Source organism: Bacillus rossius, chromosome 1, assembly GCF_032445375.1.
Source record: "Bacillus rossius redtenbacheri isolate Brsri chromosome 1, Brsri_v3, whole genome shotgun sequence".
Classification (NCBI taxonomy): domain Eukaryota; kingdom Metazoa; phylum Arthropoda; class Insecta; order Phasmatodea; family Bacillidae; genus Bacillus; species Bacillus rossius.
This window is the reverse complement of record NC_086330.1, coordinates 246668574-246685665: the sequence shown is the minus strand read 5'-3', so window position 1 is coordinate 246685665 and position 17092 is coordinate 246668574. Positions and strand designations below refer to the sequence as shown.

At 31.9% G+C, this 17092-nt stretch overlaps 1 protein-coding gene and 1 long non-coding RNA gene across 5 annotated transcripts in view; one reads left to right on the top strand and one right to left on the bottom strand.

The window, feature by feature from the left end:
- LOC134527439 (protein slit) overlaps positions 1-17092 on the top strand; it is a 1108315-nt gene that overhangs the window by 968852 nt on the left and 122371 nt on the right. The gene's annotated exons all lie outside the window — the stretch shown is intronic.
- LOC134529892 (uncharacterized) lies at positions 7552-10410 on the bottom strand. Its single transcript, XR_010074735.1, has 3 exons — positions 10278-10410; positions 9833-10190; positions 7552-8049 (listed from the first exon to the last, which is right to left on the bottom strand). It is a non-coding gene; the product is annotated as an uncharacterized LOC134529892 (long non-coding RNA).

Genomic DNA, 17092 nt, shown 5'->3' with positions numbered 1-17092 from the left:
TTAAATTCTAATCGTAATTCAGATACTTTCAATAAATCTTGAGCGGTTTATAAACGGTGCTTCAACACCGAGGTTCTGCACGCCGGTCAGCCACCTAGCCAGACGACCACCTTCAGTGGTAGAGATAGAAACCGAAACAAGGCCATCTTGGGTCCAACAATATTTAGACCACATAAGTTTTAGCTTGTATTATAGAAAAATAGCCGCAAGCACAAGCTTCGATGGGTTTTTGGGTCGTTATTTATAATACAATTTTTTTTTGTAAAAATGACGCGTATAAAGATTTTTTATAAAATTCTTTTTAATTTTTTTACATAAAAATTTGGTTGTCTGTAAAGTCGGTTTACGGACGATAGTTTAATTAGACAACGTCATAAAACATTGAGAAATGATTGATCCAGAAGAAAAGGAAATAATATATTCGGCCTGAGACTGAGCCGTAATAGGTTTTTGCAACCAAACCATTTAGGCATTAAAAATATTATATTCTTTAAGGAAGAATTTTTTTTTATTTTTCTATATTTTGTATGATAAAATCTACCTCTGCATACTTTTATGAATAAAATTGAATAATTTTTATTGATTTATCACTATTTTGTATGGATACAAAGAAGGAGTGAAATGAAGACTACAATTTAATTAATAAATTTACTTTTATTTGCATTCATTAATTCAAATACATTTATTACTTTTGAAGTGTCGTGCGGGCCGTATTTATTTTTACAAGTAGCCTACAAAAAAAAATTACAGTTGCCGGAATTTTATCCGTCAACCTATCGAATGGTAGTCAGCGATACTAACCGCACGGCCACGAGGCCATATTGGAAATAATTGTTTCAGATTTTATAAATTAATAATATTCCACGCACGATATTTGTTTGAATTTATTTTAACTAGCATATTCTCTGTTGGAATAGAAATATTTACACGCTCGTGGGCTCTTAACTATAATACGGTGTGTGATTTAGTTGATCAAATAATAACTCATGACAAATAATTACCAATGTCAAACTAAGGCGTGAAAAGTATCATACCAGCAATAAATATTTAGTTACACAGCTAAAACAATACTCATACAACACTGTTTAAATATACTGATTTACACTAGTAATTAAAATAATACGTACTTGTAAGAACGACATTTTCTTGCGAATATACTCCCGTGGCGCGGTGCACAACAATAACCTCGAACCAGTACGCCGCCACGTGCCAGCCGAGTTCCCTGTACCGTCCGCAACATACCAGAGAGATGCCACGCATCCGTAGTGGGACATCCGTCAGTGCAAATATGCAACATTGGACTAGCCAATGATTGACATGCCCAGGCTGGCAGCATCATGTGTCGGAATTAAGGCCCCCACAACCCCAGTACACTCGTTGCGCCGCTCGCTGAATCTAGTCGTGTTTTTGACCCAGCGGGGTTCTAATGAAACCAGTCGCGTTTTGGCCCAGCGGGGCCCTAATGAATTACACACATGTGTCCTGACTGACCCTTAGATTAAAATATATTCAGTGAGCAGCCTCACTATTGAATAATAGGTGTCTGACCATGTGCCTGACCACGTCCTGCGGTGCAAATAAGCAACATTGGACTAGCCGATGATTGACATGCCTAGGCTGGCAGCACAATGTGTCGGGCATGCATGACCGTGGCAGCTGGGGCAACCTGGGAGCTGCGGTCATATAATTACAGCTGTAATATGCACTTCTCTTTCAGCTAACCTGGCTGGCTGGCAACCTGGCGGGAAACGACGAAAGTCGCCCCCTAAAAACCAGTCCTACCAAAACTAAAATGCGGACAGAAATGTCCAAGTGCCCGCCCTTGCTTAGTAGACATTTTCTACTCTTCCAACTCTTCTTCCTGAGCCATCCTTCTACTCCCGTAACCAACCAGCATGAAATTAATGCATGAATTTTGCATCCCGCATGTCAGTGCCCAGGGTTTTCCCTGTGTCTATGCAGGTTTTACCTGGGCCCAACTTATCTAGTTTAGTCTAGAATAGTCAAGTGAGGGGAGTTAGTCATGGCGCCAATTGCTGCCATGGCTAGCCAATCCCCCTCCTTAGCACATATGCATGTTCCCCTTTTTGCATGGTACCCCCTGCATGATTAGAGCGTATAAGCTTCGGCCTGAGACGCACTTAGAGTCTCTCCCTAACCCGGACCCCTCCCAATACACTTAGTTTTTAGCTTAGGTTAGGAAAAAAAAAATTGGGACATCCGTAGTGGGACAATTTCGTGCGTGCAGCCAGCGTTCATAGATTTATTAGACGTTGTCACGTCAAAAATTTTACATACTAAGTAAACACAAATATCTTACACATACTAAATTATTTTAAAGAAATCTTTCTTTACAAATTATCCCGTGTACTTTAGCATATACAATATTTTTAGTATTTTTAGTCGTATTTTCGTATGGTATTTAGTATATACTGGTTTTCTCTGCAACCTGATCTAGATAAGGCAACATATAATTGTCCGTGGGAAATCAGTATTCTCTGAAATCTATTTCGACATACTTAAAAGTTTGTCCCTGCCATTTATTTATATTGACTGCAACCATTACCTTCAAAAAAATTTAACATTTTAAATTAAATGGTTAATCGGAATGCGAGGTATTAGTACCGTTTGCCCAATTGTTGGCCCAGTCTAAACTATAGCTACTATGACATTTTTTATAAGAAATTTCACTTGAGGTCTGGTTCCGTTACATAAATTTGGTGGTCTAAGGTTAGGTAATAACATAATTGGAATGGTAATTTTTAATTCCAACCAATGTGGGGGTAGCACACACGGATTCAATGAATTTAAAAATCCTTGAGGATAATGTACGGCGTCTTCTTGATCCATGACGGTATCAATGGCAAGGTAGTATGGTCAAAGCTCTAAGCCTATAATAATAGGTTATCAAAACAACTTTCTCGCCTTGCATGTAGGAACATTTTGACCATACAGTATACGATACGTCGTATTTGATGTTTAGTTGCAGTAATAAACATTGCAACTTATAAATTCTGTTTTATATGCGTCTTAGTAAGAATTAATACATGCAAACAATAAAGGCGGACCCCAATGATTTAGTGACTTTTACTCCATTATATATACCATTGTAAAGTCTAAAGTCTTAAATCAAATCATGGCAATCTTCAGTCCCTGATAATGCAGATTGTTGTTATTTTTTTCTGTAATAAGTTGAGGTTTTAAGACCTCGGGACGTAATACAAAAAGCCTGAAGATTACTAGCTTTATCTAAACATGATTATTAATAACTGCATTAACCATTCTCCCTTGAAGATTAATTTGAATGACAGTTTGTAATTTTGTTGGTAATTTTGACAGAGTTACTTTTTTAAGGTACATTCTGTTTTCTCTGCTTTAAAGTGAGCAATATTGTATAAATGCCGCCCATAAAATGTGGTTAGTGAGCTTAACTCATGCAGCGCCGTGATGAAAAGCCAGCTTTTTAATGATTTTTTTTTCCTTTTTAACTGGCTACTGTAATTATAAAGGCTACTGGTGCTTATGAAAAATCCCTTCCCTTGCCCAACTCCTTTTTTTTCTAGATCCACGCCTTCAGCGTGATAGCTTAAATTCCGAGTAACGCCCACGCCGCATATGTCTCCCGCTTCTTTCTATAACATTGTATGCCTAATGCAGTTTTAAACTGTTTAGAGAAACAAAATTCACGCATTTAATAATTTCAAGTGAACCAAATTGTATATTTTTGGTTAGATAAAGAGAAATTATCAAATATTTTCTAATAACCCATGGATTCGCTCACACAACTTTCAGTATGTGGCTAATATTATACCATTGTAAGAAAAGTATGTAATTAATTCCAATCTATTCTAGTTTCAAGTTTAGATTATGTTTCGTTTGGTTTGATTAAAATCAAAACTGCCTTTTTTTCTCATAACAAGAGATACCTACAGTATTTTGAGTTAAGTGAAACAATATTTTAAATGTGGCATACTTATCAAACTTCTTATCTAGTGTAATATTAGATTAGTAGCTATGCTTAGTATTATCACCGAATATAAATAATACTTAGAGAAGTCGCCAAACCATAAGAAAATTGTATTGCTCTTTGGAAGCTAGCAGGGCTGCCCGACACGGATGGCGTTTTAATCTTAGAGGTATAATAGGTAGAGGGAGCGTTGGCTATACCATGACATGTATAACTGTGTGGTCAACACCTATCACGTGACTTAAGGATAATTTGCGCGGGAATTCAAAGTTTGTTTCAGATTCGTAATTACAAAAGCATGAACGTAACGATTCTGTAGGCGTTCGCTGATCATTAAATGAGAGTATTTATACCTTTGGGAGTGTTAGATGTGCTATTCAGAGAAAATATTTTACCAAACATGGATTTTCTCTAAATAAGGCTGGAAAAGACTTGAGTGAAAAATTCAGCAATGTAGTTAAACAGTTACTTAAGAAGGAAGATGATGTTCCTCTTTATTTTAATGATAATTTAATGATTGTTCCAAAAAACTTGTAAACGTACATGTGTTCTTTGTTGTTAAATTGTAATACATACTATACAAAAAAATATAACTTTTAAATAGGTTAGTGAGTAACTAGTTTGATTCTACAAAAAAAATTCAAATAGAAACCACTTTTGATTATAATTTTGAAATTATGAGTAAAATAAATAGTTCCTAAGATAAGTTAAATAATATTACTCTTAATTTAATTAATCAAAATGTTAGAGGTGCTGTCACCCACCTCTCTGTGAGGGATAGCTGGGAGCACCTAGCAGGGTTACTGGCAAATAGATGTAATTTTTTTTTCAGTTAACTTTTATTTTATTTTGTGAGGTGATTTAATGTGAATTATATGGTGGAAAGAACTCACAAAAAAATTGCTAAATTTTCTTTTCTTAACGTACAGTATGATCAATGTGGTAATTTTCCAAATAGAATAACATTCTCAACACCAACAGCTATTGGTAATATATTTAAGAATAACTAAAAATTATCATTCATTTAGTACAGGGGCTATTTTAAATGGTCAGTCTGAACATGATCCACAGGTTTTGAGCATAAATTATAATTTAAGTAATGTAAATAAGTCTATAACAAAAGTTAGATATAAACAAATATATGACAGCTCTCTTAAATTACTATAATTTTCTTTAGTCAAAATCTTGGGAGCCTTTAATGATTGAATCTGATTCTTAAAACTTTATAACAATTTTCAAAAGATTTTATTATTTCATTTCAATGCTTGTTGCCCCATAAAATACTGTAGTACTCCCAAAAAATCTATATATCAAAATGCATGGCAGGGCCGTAGCCAGGATTTTGTGAAGGGGGGGGGGGGGTGTCCCATTTTGTGAAATGGGAGGGGGGTCCAGTTTTTCATGAAAAGGGGGGTGGGTGGGTTAAGTTTTGTTTACATATTTTTCATTGAGTTAAATAAAACTCTGTCACACTAACATCTTAGGAAACAATTCACTTATAGAAGTCCATTACTTACACACATAAATTAAAGTAGTGATTTTGCTAGAGAAAAGACAGATAAACATTTTATATTTTGGATTTGTGTGGGAAGAGGGGGGAGGGATGCATTGTTGTAGGCCACTATGAGGATTACAATAATACTTTCAAATTAATCCCTGTGTAACCTTGTGTATTGCTTATAATTTTCTTATTTTGATTTCACTGGCTCTTATTGTTTTAAAACCCTGAAGGGAAAAAGGGGGGGGGGTTTCCGTAACACCCCCCCCCCACCCCGGTTACATCACTGTCCAAGGTTAACAAAGGGTATAGCTAAATCTTGTCAAGTTAAAAGAGACATATCTAAAATCTAGAAATACGGGTCTCCTTGAAGATAAAATTTATTATAAAAAATATAGTAAAAATTAAAAAAAAATTAAATATATAAATTAAAATGAAAAAGTAAAAACATTAACAACTCTTCAAATAAAATCAAGACTTTGTGAAATATAGTAAGATCTTAAAAATCTACTTTTCATATACAAATGAAACTCTGTCTTACCTGATGTGTTGTGTGTGTGTGTGTATATATAAAAATAATTTATTGTTAATTTATTTATTTATTTTCGTCCATCTGAACATACAGACATTTGCACAAATGGTATAGGACACATCAAGAAATATAATTTAACATACAAACAGTAAAAGTTAAAAATACCAAAAATCCAGACATGGGAAAAAAATAATAAAACTGGTGTTACAGGTACATATACAGCTTCTAAAGATAAAATTTTAAATTTGACAGTTGACACAAGTTTAACACAAAATGGTTGCAGAAACATTAATACAAGTAGAAGTATAGGCTTGATACAATAATACAATTGTATACAGTTAGGCCCTACAATTTAAACAGTAGTAGTACAGTTACAATTACATATTTTACAATACAATTAAAACATATCTTAACATAACTACATGCATAAAGTTAAAGTAGTAATACAGTAGAGACAAATATTGTACAAGATATGAATTACGAATTACAGTAAACTCCCTATTATCCGCGCATGCTACGAAACAAATACAGTACATATGTAAATCTGTATTTTATTACAAGTGAGCAAATTTGAACTCTACTGACGAGTGTATTGTGTGCAGTATACAGTAAAACGCAACAGATGTGCCCAGTGCGAAGGCGCAGATGACTCACGAAGCGGCTTTGCAACACATTGTCGGACTGCTTCACTATTTAGAGGAACAAGACGACGATGCGCAGTTGGCTGAAAAACTTATGTTGCGGAAATTCAATCAAGAATTAAGAAAAGATGTTTCCAAAGCAAGATACAAAAGCAACTGACTGATTTTTTTTTTCAAAAAGTTGTAAATTTTAAGAGTTGTGCTTTTTAATGTCTAATGAAGTGTCTGAGTACGTACAGTATGTACTGTATCCTTGTTACGAAGTAAGTACCGAGCACTTTTATGTTTACATCAGTGAAATTTATTGTATGTTAATTATTCAGTTAAATACTACAATTTTAGCATTATTTTATAATTTTTTCTGTAAATTGTAACTTTTACTGTAAATAAATTTTTAATATATTAAGTTGAAATTAATATTTCCTTTTTTGTTTCCCTTTTTCGGCTCTTTTGCGGATTATCCGCGATTTTCACTATCCGCTGTGGCCCCGCCACTTAATTTCGCGGATAATCGGGAGTGTACTGTATCTCGTAAACATTGAAATTGTATTTATAAATAATCAAAAATAAAGTAGGTATAAAGTGGAAGTTAAGGTTGTTCTATTTAGATAGTCTGCTGTGGAGTAGTAGCATTCTTGAAGTAGCAAGTTAACTTTTTTTTAAATTGTTGAAAAATTTTTATTTCCTTAATGTTCTGCGGTAGGTTATTGAATAATTTTGCTCCTTTAAAATGCACTGTAATAAATAAAAGGGCGCCCATACCTATGGTCAGGCGAGGGCCATGCCCCCCTCACCATAGCTTTCAGGAAAAGAAAAAAAATTAGGTGTTTTTGAAGATTTTTGGCAAATTTTAGTAATTTTTGGCACTTTTTGAAGGTCTGCTCACCCCCCCCCCCCCCCCTTTTTCATCCTATGGGCGCCCTTGAATAGATGTGATAGCGCAGTTCACCATTTCCACGTGTACGTTTTGTTTATGCCTTGTATTGTGTGTGTGAATCTGTGAATTAGTTTTGTATGAATTGTGCATAATTTTATAATTGATTTATTCTACATCTAGTGAGACTTGTACTACAAATAGATTTATGGAAAGTAATACAAATAAATAAAATAATATTGCTTTGTGTAACTGTTGCATTACTGTGATGCAAAAGTTATATTATGACTTTAGACCGAACTTACTGATTAATGTAAAGGCTAGTGCTTAATGCATTGCAATTTCGTAGTGGTTTTAATTATAAACTTCTTCACAAGTCTTTTTTTCTCATCCTCAGTGCATTACACTTATTTCTGTGGTTCTTTAGTCCATTTTTCACAATAGCAAGAAACTTCTTGGCCTTCCTCGGAGACTGAATATCCTGTTCATTTAAGTCACCAATGTATTGGTATCTTGGAGAAACATAACTGGTGCCACCTGTTGAGAGCACAACTAATGAAAAAATATTCAACACACAATTTGAACACAAAACTCACATCTCGATCAAATAACACAAAACAGACTCTACACAGAAGTGACATAAATTAAATAAATTTTTTTATATGATAGTTGACACCATCTAGTAAAACATTACAGAGGTTAAATTGACTAATTTTCATTCATTGTAGCAAGGACAGATAGAATTTATTATATAATGATAATCATGAATTTAGCACACAAGTTTAGAACGCCATTAGTGGACATAATAAAGGATAATGTACTGTGAAGGAGGATAGAGTGGGAGAAGAGGGGATGGCAACCAGGCAGTCCACAACCCAATTGCGTGCCACAGATAGAAATTTTTTTATGCATAATTCTACAAAACATATCAAGTCACACTCTATGAAATCAGTATAGGCTAACGTGTGTGCATTAAAACACTACTATCATAAGCCTACTCATAAAGAAAGTCATCAATAAAATATCAATAGTGCACCAGTTTTGTTAAACATTTTCACTGTATCAATTGTGGATGTAATACTAATTGATAAGCATAGTATGGTATTTACTCTAGGTGTAAAGTCATAATGAAAGTTAAAATGCCCTCAGAAATTTACAACTGCAACTTCCAAGGCTCACTTAAACCAAGGATGTAGTAGTAGTGGGTATCCTACATCAGCACCAACTGAAATTTGAGTCACATGTCAATAACGAAGTTAAACAAAAACAGTAAGTTAAATTAATTTGTGGTACCTAGTTATAGTAATGTTGGTTTGGTGGATGTATTGGAATTTGAGAGAAAATACTTTACCAAACATGGCTGGAAAAAACTTGTTAATCGAAAAAATCTGCAAAGTAGTTACACAGTTACTTAAGAAGGAATATATTTATTTTAAGGTTAATTTAATTAATGTTCCAAAAACTTGTAAATGTATGTTCTTTGTTTTTAAATTGTAACACATTTGTTCCTTGAGTCCACCAGACTTTTAAAACCTATAATGCATTATAATACTTTAACTGTGTCTTAATTAGGCTTTGAAAAGAATAAATCTACTGATAATGCAATATTTAAACTAACCACGGAAATATTAGCTCTAAATAATCATTAAGATGTTATTAAAATTTTTATGACCTACCTAAGGCTTTATTGTGTAGATCATGAAATCCTTATTTAAAAACTGGAATACTATAGAATAAGAAATAATTTCAAAAATTTACTTAAATCTTACCTTAATTCTAGAATACAAAGTGTAATTACAAAAGATAACATGACATGAACAAATTCAACTTCTAATACTCGGATCATTTACCATGGAGTTCTCAAAGGATCTGTTCGTGTCTGTTTATTTATATAATTATTACTCTTTTATGTACATTTGTACTAATTTATCCTTTACATCTTTAGGTATACTCTTATATTGTTTTGTATGTTGTATCTTTTACTTATCTGTCTTACCTATTTGATGTTATATATATAAAATTTTATTATTATTATTGACTTATTTTACATCCAATGAGACTTGTACTCCAAATTTATTTAGGAATTTAATAAAAATAAATATAAAAAAATATTGCTTTGTGTAGGCCTATAACTTACTAAAATAGAATAGCTAGGTTACAACATTGTGTTGCATATTATATCAATGTATAACAATGATGCATTTAATTAACTATCCGGAGATCACTAGCCGAAATGATTACACACCAAGTGGATGCAATACTTTGTTGCACATTTAGGTGAAATATGATTATAACTTTGTTAAGTGATGTATTTCTTTACCTTCTGCCTCTGTTGACACATACGTTTCGGACGAGTATGTCGCCTTTGTCGTATCTCGGACATAACCTTGTTTACTTCTCTTTCCATTAGTGTCGTGACATTCCTCTACAACACAACTGTTTGACTGGTTTCCTCGGGTTTAGAGTGGTAAGCAAATGCGGAGGGAAATCGAAAATTGTGGGAACAGCAGTGTTCTTTAGCCATGTACCACCAAACTTCACTATATCGAAGCACTCCTCTTCGAAATGTTTGGAACATATTTTTGTCGCCGAAGTTGCTTTGAAATCTTGTCGTCTTACTTTGATTTCCCACAACCTTCTACGGTTTTCATCCTTCGGAAAACTGAAAAAGATTAAAACTGAGAGATAAAAAGCCAATTATAGCTCTCAAGTACCAAACACCAGCGTATTTTAATGCTAATATTCACGTAAATAAGCATATTTACTTGTGAAAACTTAGCTGGCTTCCTTTATGATGTATTGACTTGCATCCAAACGCACAGCAATACAGAACCATTTTCAAAAATTAGCACATAACACGTATTTTCGCCCCGATGCGATATGTCAACAACAGCAATCGTCCTTAAGTCCGTGTTTTTCGAGCCAACCATGTTGAACACGCATTTGTGACGTCACGCTCTCTCTACCCATATTACCTCTATGGTTTTAATCGCCTCGTGAAGCTGGTGGCACCGTTGTGCGGTGAACAGGGAAAGTATTCTACCATTCATAATTCTGTAGTTTTTTATCCTAGAAATAACGTTAGCTCGTTTCATGACTGGCCCTGGAGAAAACTAATCACGGAAAAAGCTGCCCGTTTCCTCCTTGGTATATCTGAGGTTATGTTCACAGGCTTTATATATATATATATATATATATATATATATAATTATATATATATATATATAGATTTATTTTATACTGAAGAAGGGAACACATCGTTGATTGATTAATAATGGTCGTGCCTTGCTATTTTTTCTATTATTGTTTTGATTCCGACTTTGATTTAATGGAATTAAACTATTAACTGGGCGATGGAAACATCGAGTACCGAAGATATTTACAAATTTTATTATAAAGTAAAACAACCAATTTTTCTTATTACAAATCCAAGTAAATATTAAATTAAAATAGCTAATTGAAATAAAGTATCATTACTACATATTTAATTATATTTAATAACTATACTTAATTATTCTTCTAATAGGATTTCAAGTTCAAGTTTTGTGGCTGAAGATCTCTTACTTACAATTAGAAAGAAGAAAATTGGTTTGAGATAACACTATACGATATCAAACCATATTTAAAATTAAAATTCTCACAATTATGTTGTTTAGTATAGTGATGAAAATAGCTGCCTGACTGGATATTTGTTTTCTTGTAAGTTTCCTTATTGAGATTTTTGTTAGGTATTCGACGTTATACCCATGTACGATAGTGACAAAAAATAAATATACTAATCGGACCATTAAAAAAACACTAATGTAATATTTTTTGGCGTTTTGCAAAACTGTTTTTTTTTGTTAAGTTATTAAGTTTGGAAATATAATTGGTAAGAAAGAGCTTTCGTTTCGTGACGATAATCAGAGAATTTGCTCTTTGCGATGGTTTAATCTTGTGTGGTCTAAAACTATTTAATGTGTTTTATAAATTTTAATAATTCAGTCAGGCGTTAACCGAGGGTTGTAAAACCAAAATAAGAGCTATCTGGAAGTTAACCGAAAACCACCTCTTATTCCTCTCAAGCTGCGAGATTGTGAAATCAATAAAGATATTATCTAGCCGTTTTCCTCTCTAGCATTACGTTATTTATATTATTTATGAAAATTTATATTTCTTTTGAGGAATTGATCAGTTTCTTTTGATATTTAAAGAAAACAACACATGCTCTTCAGAAGAGAAAATTCACAGAAGAATAGGAGATTCGTAAGTTACACAAATTTTTAAAACTAGTATCATTATGTTTTGGAAGTCGATCTTTATTTACTATCAGGAGGTTGTAAGATGCCTAAAAGGACCATTGAAAAAATGATAAATATAACAAACAAATTAATCTGTGCTATTAACAGATAATTTTAGCAGCAATAAATTAAACGAAAACAAAAGAATAATACTATCTAAAAACAAATACAAAAAAGTAAATATGTCAAAATATCAACTTGTTTTGATAAAATTATAAACTTCAAATATATAAGCATATTTTTAAAAAATTTAAAAACAGCATACTAAAAAAATTGAAAATATCATCAAAAGATTCCTAGTGACGCAAACTTAGATTTCAGAAAAGGAAAATTTTTCACCTTTTTCGTTTAGAGCTAAACTTTCTGAGATATAAGCCTTTGAAAGTAATTATAAGCACAGTTATTCGTAAGTTATTACGAGGCCTACACTGGTGCTTGGTTTTTTTTTCTCACAAAGAATATCTAAGACTGAATATTGTTAGACAAGATGGAAGCTTAAGTTATAAGTGCCATTATCAATTTAAATTTTTTTCTTCTTTTCGTTGTGTAAAAAGTACTGAGAAGCTATAAAAATAGCACTAATAAGCAATGTTCACAATTTATTTAGTGAAATAAATTTTGGATGAAAATAAAACGAAACCAAAATTAAATAATTTCAAATCTTAAATAAATAATCCTTATTTTTATTTATATTATTTACTGAGAAAAACTTAAAGTCGCAAATACCGCTTTTATATAATATATTTTAAGAGAAGTCCTTTAAATATATATTACAGCGTTATAAAAAACTAATAAAAAAATTGAACAATTTTGTATGTGTCTGTAAAGAAACTATTTTTTTCTTCTTTAGTAAACATGATTATTATAATAATATTTTTCAAGCTCATAATCTGTTTATTACAAACATGCATGCCTGAAATTTACCGTCTGTTGCTTAAATGTTACATTTTAAAAATGTATTTTTTTTTTACGTTTTACGATGTTATGACTAAAATACGTTAGGCAAATTAATTCACAATTAGATGAAAATTTATAGTTATGAAGCCTTGTGCGATTTGCTTATACTTAAATAAAAGAGTGTGACTTGCACTTTTCAGTTGTTTTATCAGCTGTTCATTGAAATTGACTGTTGTCAATATATCAAAATGTAAAAACTCTTTATTTTCAAATGCAACTATATGTTTGGTGCATATAATTGGTGCATTATGTGTTTACTTGACAGTGAATATAGAGCTAACTACTGTAATACAAATACAGCGAACAGGTGCAACACTTACGGCTAGTTCATTATTGGGAACTTAAAAATTAACACTAATGATTAGTCGTGTACGAAATACATGACTATGTGTGCTAGTGTATTGGTGTATGATTGTAAGAGTATTGACGTGTCGTCTGCGAATAAGCTGTTGGTTTAAGAAGTAACAGAAATAGCATATCAGAACCATCTAGTCTACTCTCCTTCCGTTCCGTATAATCAAAGAACAAGAAATGTTGAAAACATGCATAACTGTCATTCTTGTCATATAAATGCATTCTATAAGTTTTATTTCCGCTAGCTTTCTGCTCAGACATAAAGATGTGTGCGTATGTGTATGTATATATATATATTTATTTATTTATTTATATATAAAGAACGCTATATGTTGCTGTAATTTCTCTACTCACCGCAGGACAAGCATCAACGAAGTGTCATACGTGGCAAACACAATATTTTGTAACTAGTGTCTTGAAATTCCGTCACACCAATAAAATTCAGTTTTAACAATTTTATGTAGTATAGTTTGGAAAACGTTTTATGAAAAATGGCTTTCAAATATTTCCATTAAATAAATTTGAACGGATAAATCCGGATTGTTTGCAAACCTGTCAAAAATAAATACTTACATAACTTTGTAATAATGCACCATAATGCAGTACAATAAACATTAATGTATTATTTTTAAACCATTTATTTAGTATTATGCTAGTATTTTCAGTAGAGAGGACACTGTGTCCATAACACGACTCGCTCGCTTGGCAGGGCTCGTGGGCTCAATCCCAAATTCGGCATGACTCGATCCTATTACACCTAACTCGGCACCAAAGAGTTTTGGGGCGCACACAACGTGTGACGTAAAGATCTAGATTGAACTTAAATACAAGTCAAAAATTTTAAAAACTGTTTTAAGTACTAACAAAAATGTTAGTGTAAATATTAATTGTTTATTTTTTAATAATTCGCGAGTTATGTTATCTGATCGTGTCATATCTTGCGGGAACGTAATGTTTAAGAATTTTTTACATTTTTCTTGCTTGTTTTTGAAAATCAACAAAAAGTTAAGTGGCTAGGTATCTTCTATTATATCAAGTTCTTTCCTTTATTGTATCTGGCTGGTGTAATAATGTTAAAAAAATTAGCCCTTTGTTGTGTAAACTGACAAACATAACACAATATCAGCTAGAAGCCTTTGTGAAAATTATTGCTTTGGCCTTAAGATTTTAGTGTTACGTAAAATTACTAATTTTAGACATTTTTCATTTAAAAATTTTGACCAGGAGTTAGAAAATTCATTATTCCGGAGGCTCAATTAGAGCAACAGTAATGAAAATGTAACAGCGTGGCATGGCCTGTCTTTTGTTGAAGGCGTGGCCGGTTGTTCACCGGCTGTTCATTCTTGGGTAGTTAGATATCACTTCCTATCCCTCATACCATATTCCAGTAAACCACATAGAAATTATGGTGAAAATAGACCTAATTATTATTGTCCTTGGCGTACAAGGCACTTTTATTTGAGTTTTCTACTCGCGTGCTATTCAGACAGAGAGAGGGCGATATGAAAGGGGTAGTTCCTCTGGTCACGGACCAACTACCCACCAGCTTGTCGAGGTGTCACAATGCCATCTCGTGTCGAGCAGCCGTACTGGCGTTCAAGAAAGAAAAGAAAATTTATTATGGTTTGGAGACTCCTATACATATATCTATTTTATTTTCATTAACATTATTCAGACAATCAAACAAAATTCTTACACATTTCCAATTGTTCAATTATGATGGCCGTGTGAAAATTTTCAGAAAAATACAGATTTAGTTAATATAGCGATGTCCGTTAACTAAATAATACCAAAATCATTTCGATTTTAGTGCTCAAAGTGTTAAATAAATTATGTATGATTAACTTACAATAACATAAAAATCTAATTTATGTTGCCTAATATACCATAGGGTGCTCTAAGGGATTCCACATGTGTTTCCGAAACAATATTCACCCTTGTTACAACTTTATAGGTGAAATTTCGAAAAATATTAACAATAAAGTGTATATTCAAGTATATTATTAAACAAGTACTAAAAAGTGAAATTCAGTTTGATTATTTGAAGAAAGTTTATTTAAAAAAAAACCCATATTCACGCCCTTTCCACCCCATTATGCATAAAATTCCAGGGAGCAGTAAAATAAAACTACAGATTATATCTTTATACATCATAACGAATACTTTACCTCCCTCTTCATTAGCATCGGAAATGTGATTTTTTTAATAATAAAAAAGACCGTATTTTCATACTCTTTGTGTTTAAAAATCTGAAGATAGTAAAGACATGATATAAAACTCATTATGCAGAATATTCTTGCTCAGTTTCTCATTGTCTGCTTGTTTTGTTTGGAAGATAAAATATATTATTAAAAAAAAAAAAAAACTTTACCCACTTTCACTTTCTTCAGTTTAATTGCGAAAACTGATAAAAACACGCTAAGCAAGTCATTGAGGTTATTCCTGCTCAGATAATTAATCCCCTTAAATTTCTTTGTTTACACTTATGTGTATATATACATACATACATACATACATACATACATACAAAAATAACTCTTTCTCAACCCTTTAACTAACAAATTTTATAAAATCGTAAATATACTAAATGTTACTTTATATGCATGTTGTTCATCAAAAGTTTCTTACCACTAGATATAGTACTCGTAGATTAAAGAAATGCATTTTTATTTTTAAAAAACTTACGCCTTTTACACCGCTTTTGGATGGAATCTCGCCAAATGTTAAAAACGAAATTGTAGTTTTACTATGTGCATTAATACCCAAAATTTTATGTTCTAATTTTATTATTTCAGAGATACAATTTTTTCACATATTAGTGGATATATAATTCCAAAGGTTTTTGTTTTTCATAAATTCATTCAATTTACAGCCTTCTAACCTTAAACAATTTATTTTTAGTATAGATGATAATGCACATTTTGCTGTATATTTCATAAATAAATTTTCGTTGCAACGAGTTCTTGTTAACTCCCCCTTCACCCCTTCACGACTAATGACTCATTAAAAGTCCTTCGTTTAGAAACTTCAATATATTTCCATGAGAACTAATGAATACAAAATTTATAAAAAAAAAAAATTGTGCCTATCTCTTTTAACATGTATTACTCCAGCATCCGCATTTCCAGTTTCATTAGATCTAGCTATGGTTATTCACTTAAAAAAAAATGTTTTTTTCAACATACTAGAAATTTATTTTTAAGAAATTTGCGGTGAAATACTCACACATTTATTTTTAATGTGGATCACAGACTTAAATTTTCATATATTCTTTATAAGTGTATTCATAGATATGTTTAGACAATGAAACCAACCTCACGTTATTCTCACCTGTTACCCCTTTTTACGAATGAGTTCAATTGATTAAAATCTAGTCTTTATGTATTTTCTATTTAATATATGTATATAAAATGAAAATTAACACCTTACGTTTTTATTGATTCAGCAATACAATAGGCTTAAGTGAAACCAAAAAATTAAAAAAGCAATAAAACAATTGCATTACTTTCAATTTATATTCATAATGCCTTATTTTATACGTGGTTCTTAAATGGATACCGGTGAGTCTTAAACTTGTATAAAACTAAACAGACGCCTCTTCCACTTAATTGTGGAAGGATATTTAAAAAAAGTTAAACATAAAATTGGTATTTTTTAAATTGTTATTCATACCTTAATTATTAAATTACGCTTTTGTACGTTTATAAAAATAATTTTTTGAAAACAAAAATTAACCCTCTTTAAACCTCTGAAAATTCTAAAAATAAGTATTTATATCTATATCATTATTTAACTTAAGCTTGCTTATCTTCTGAGGTATTATTGTTTTATTATCAAACCAAACTAACACCTTTTTCATGCACTAAGCTGGTTTAGTTCAGAAAATAGAAAGTAGCGTACACACTTCATAACTCTTTATCATAAAACTAGACGTCCTTATTTTTACTACAATAGTTTAATCGAGATTCGTTCAGTAGTTATGGCATAAT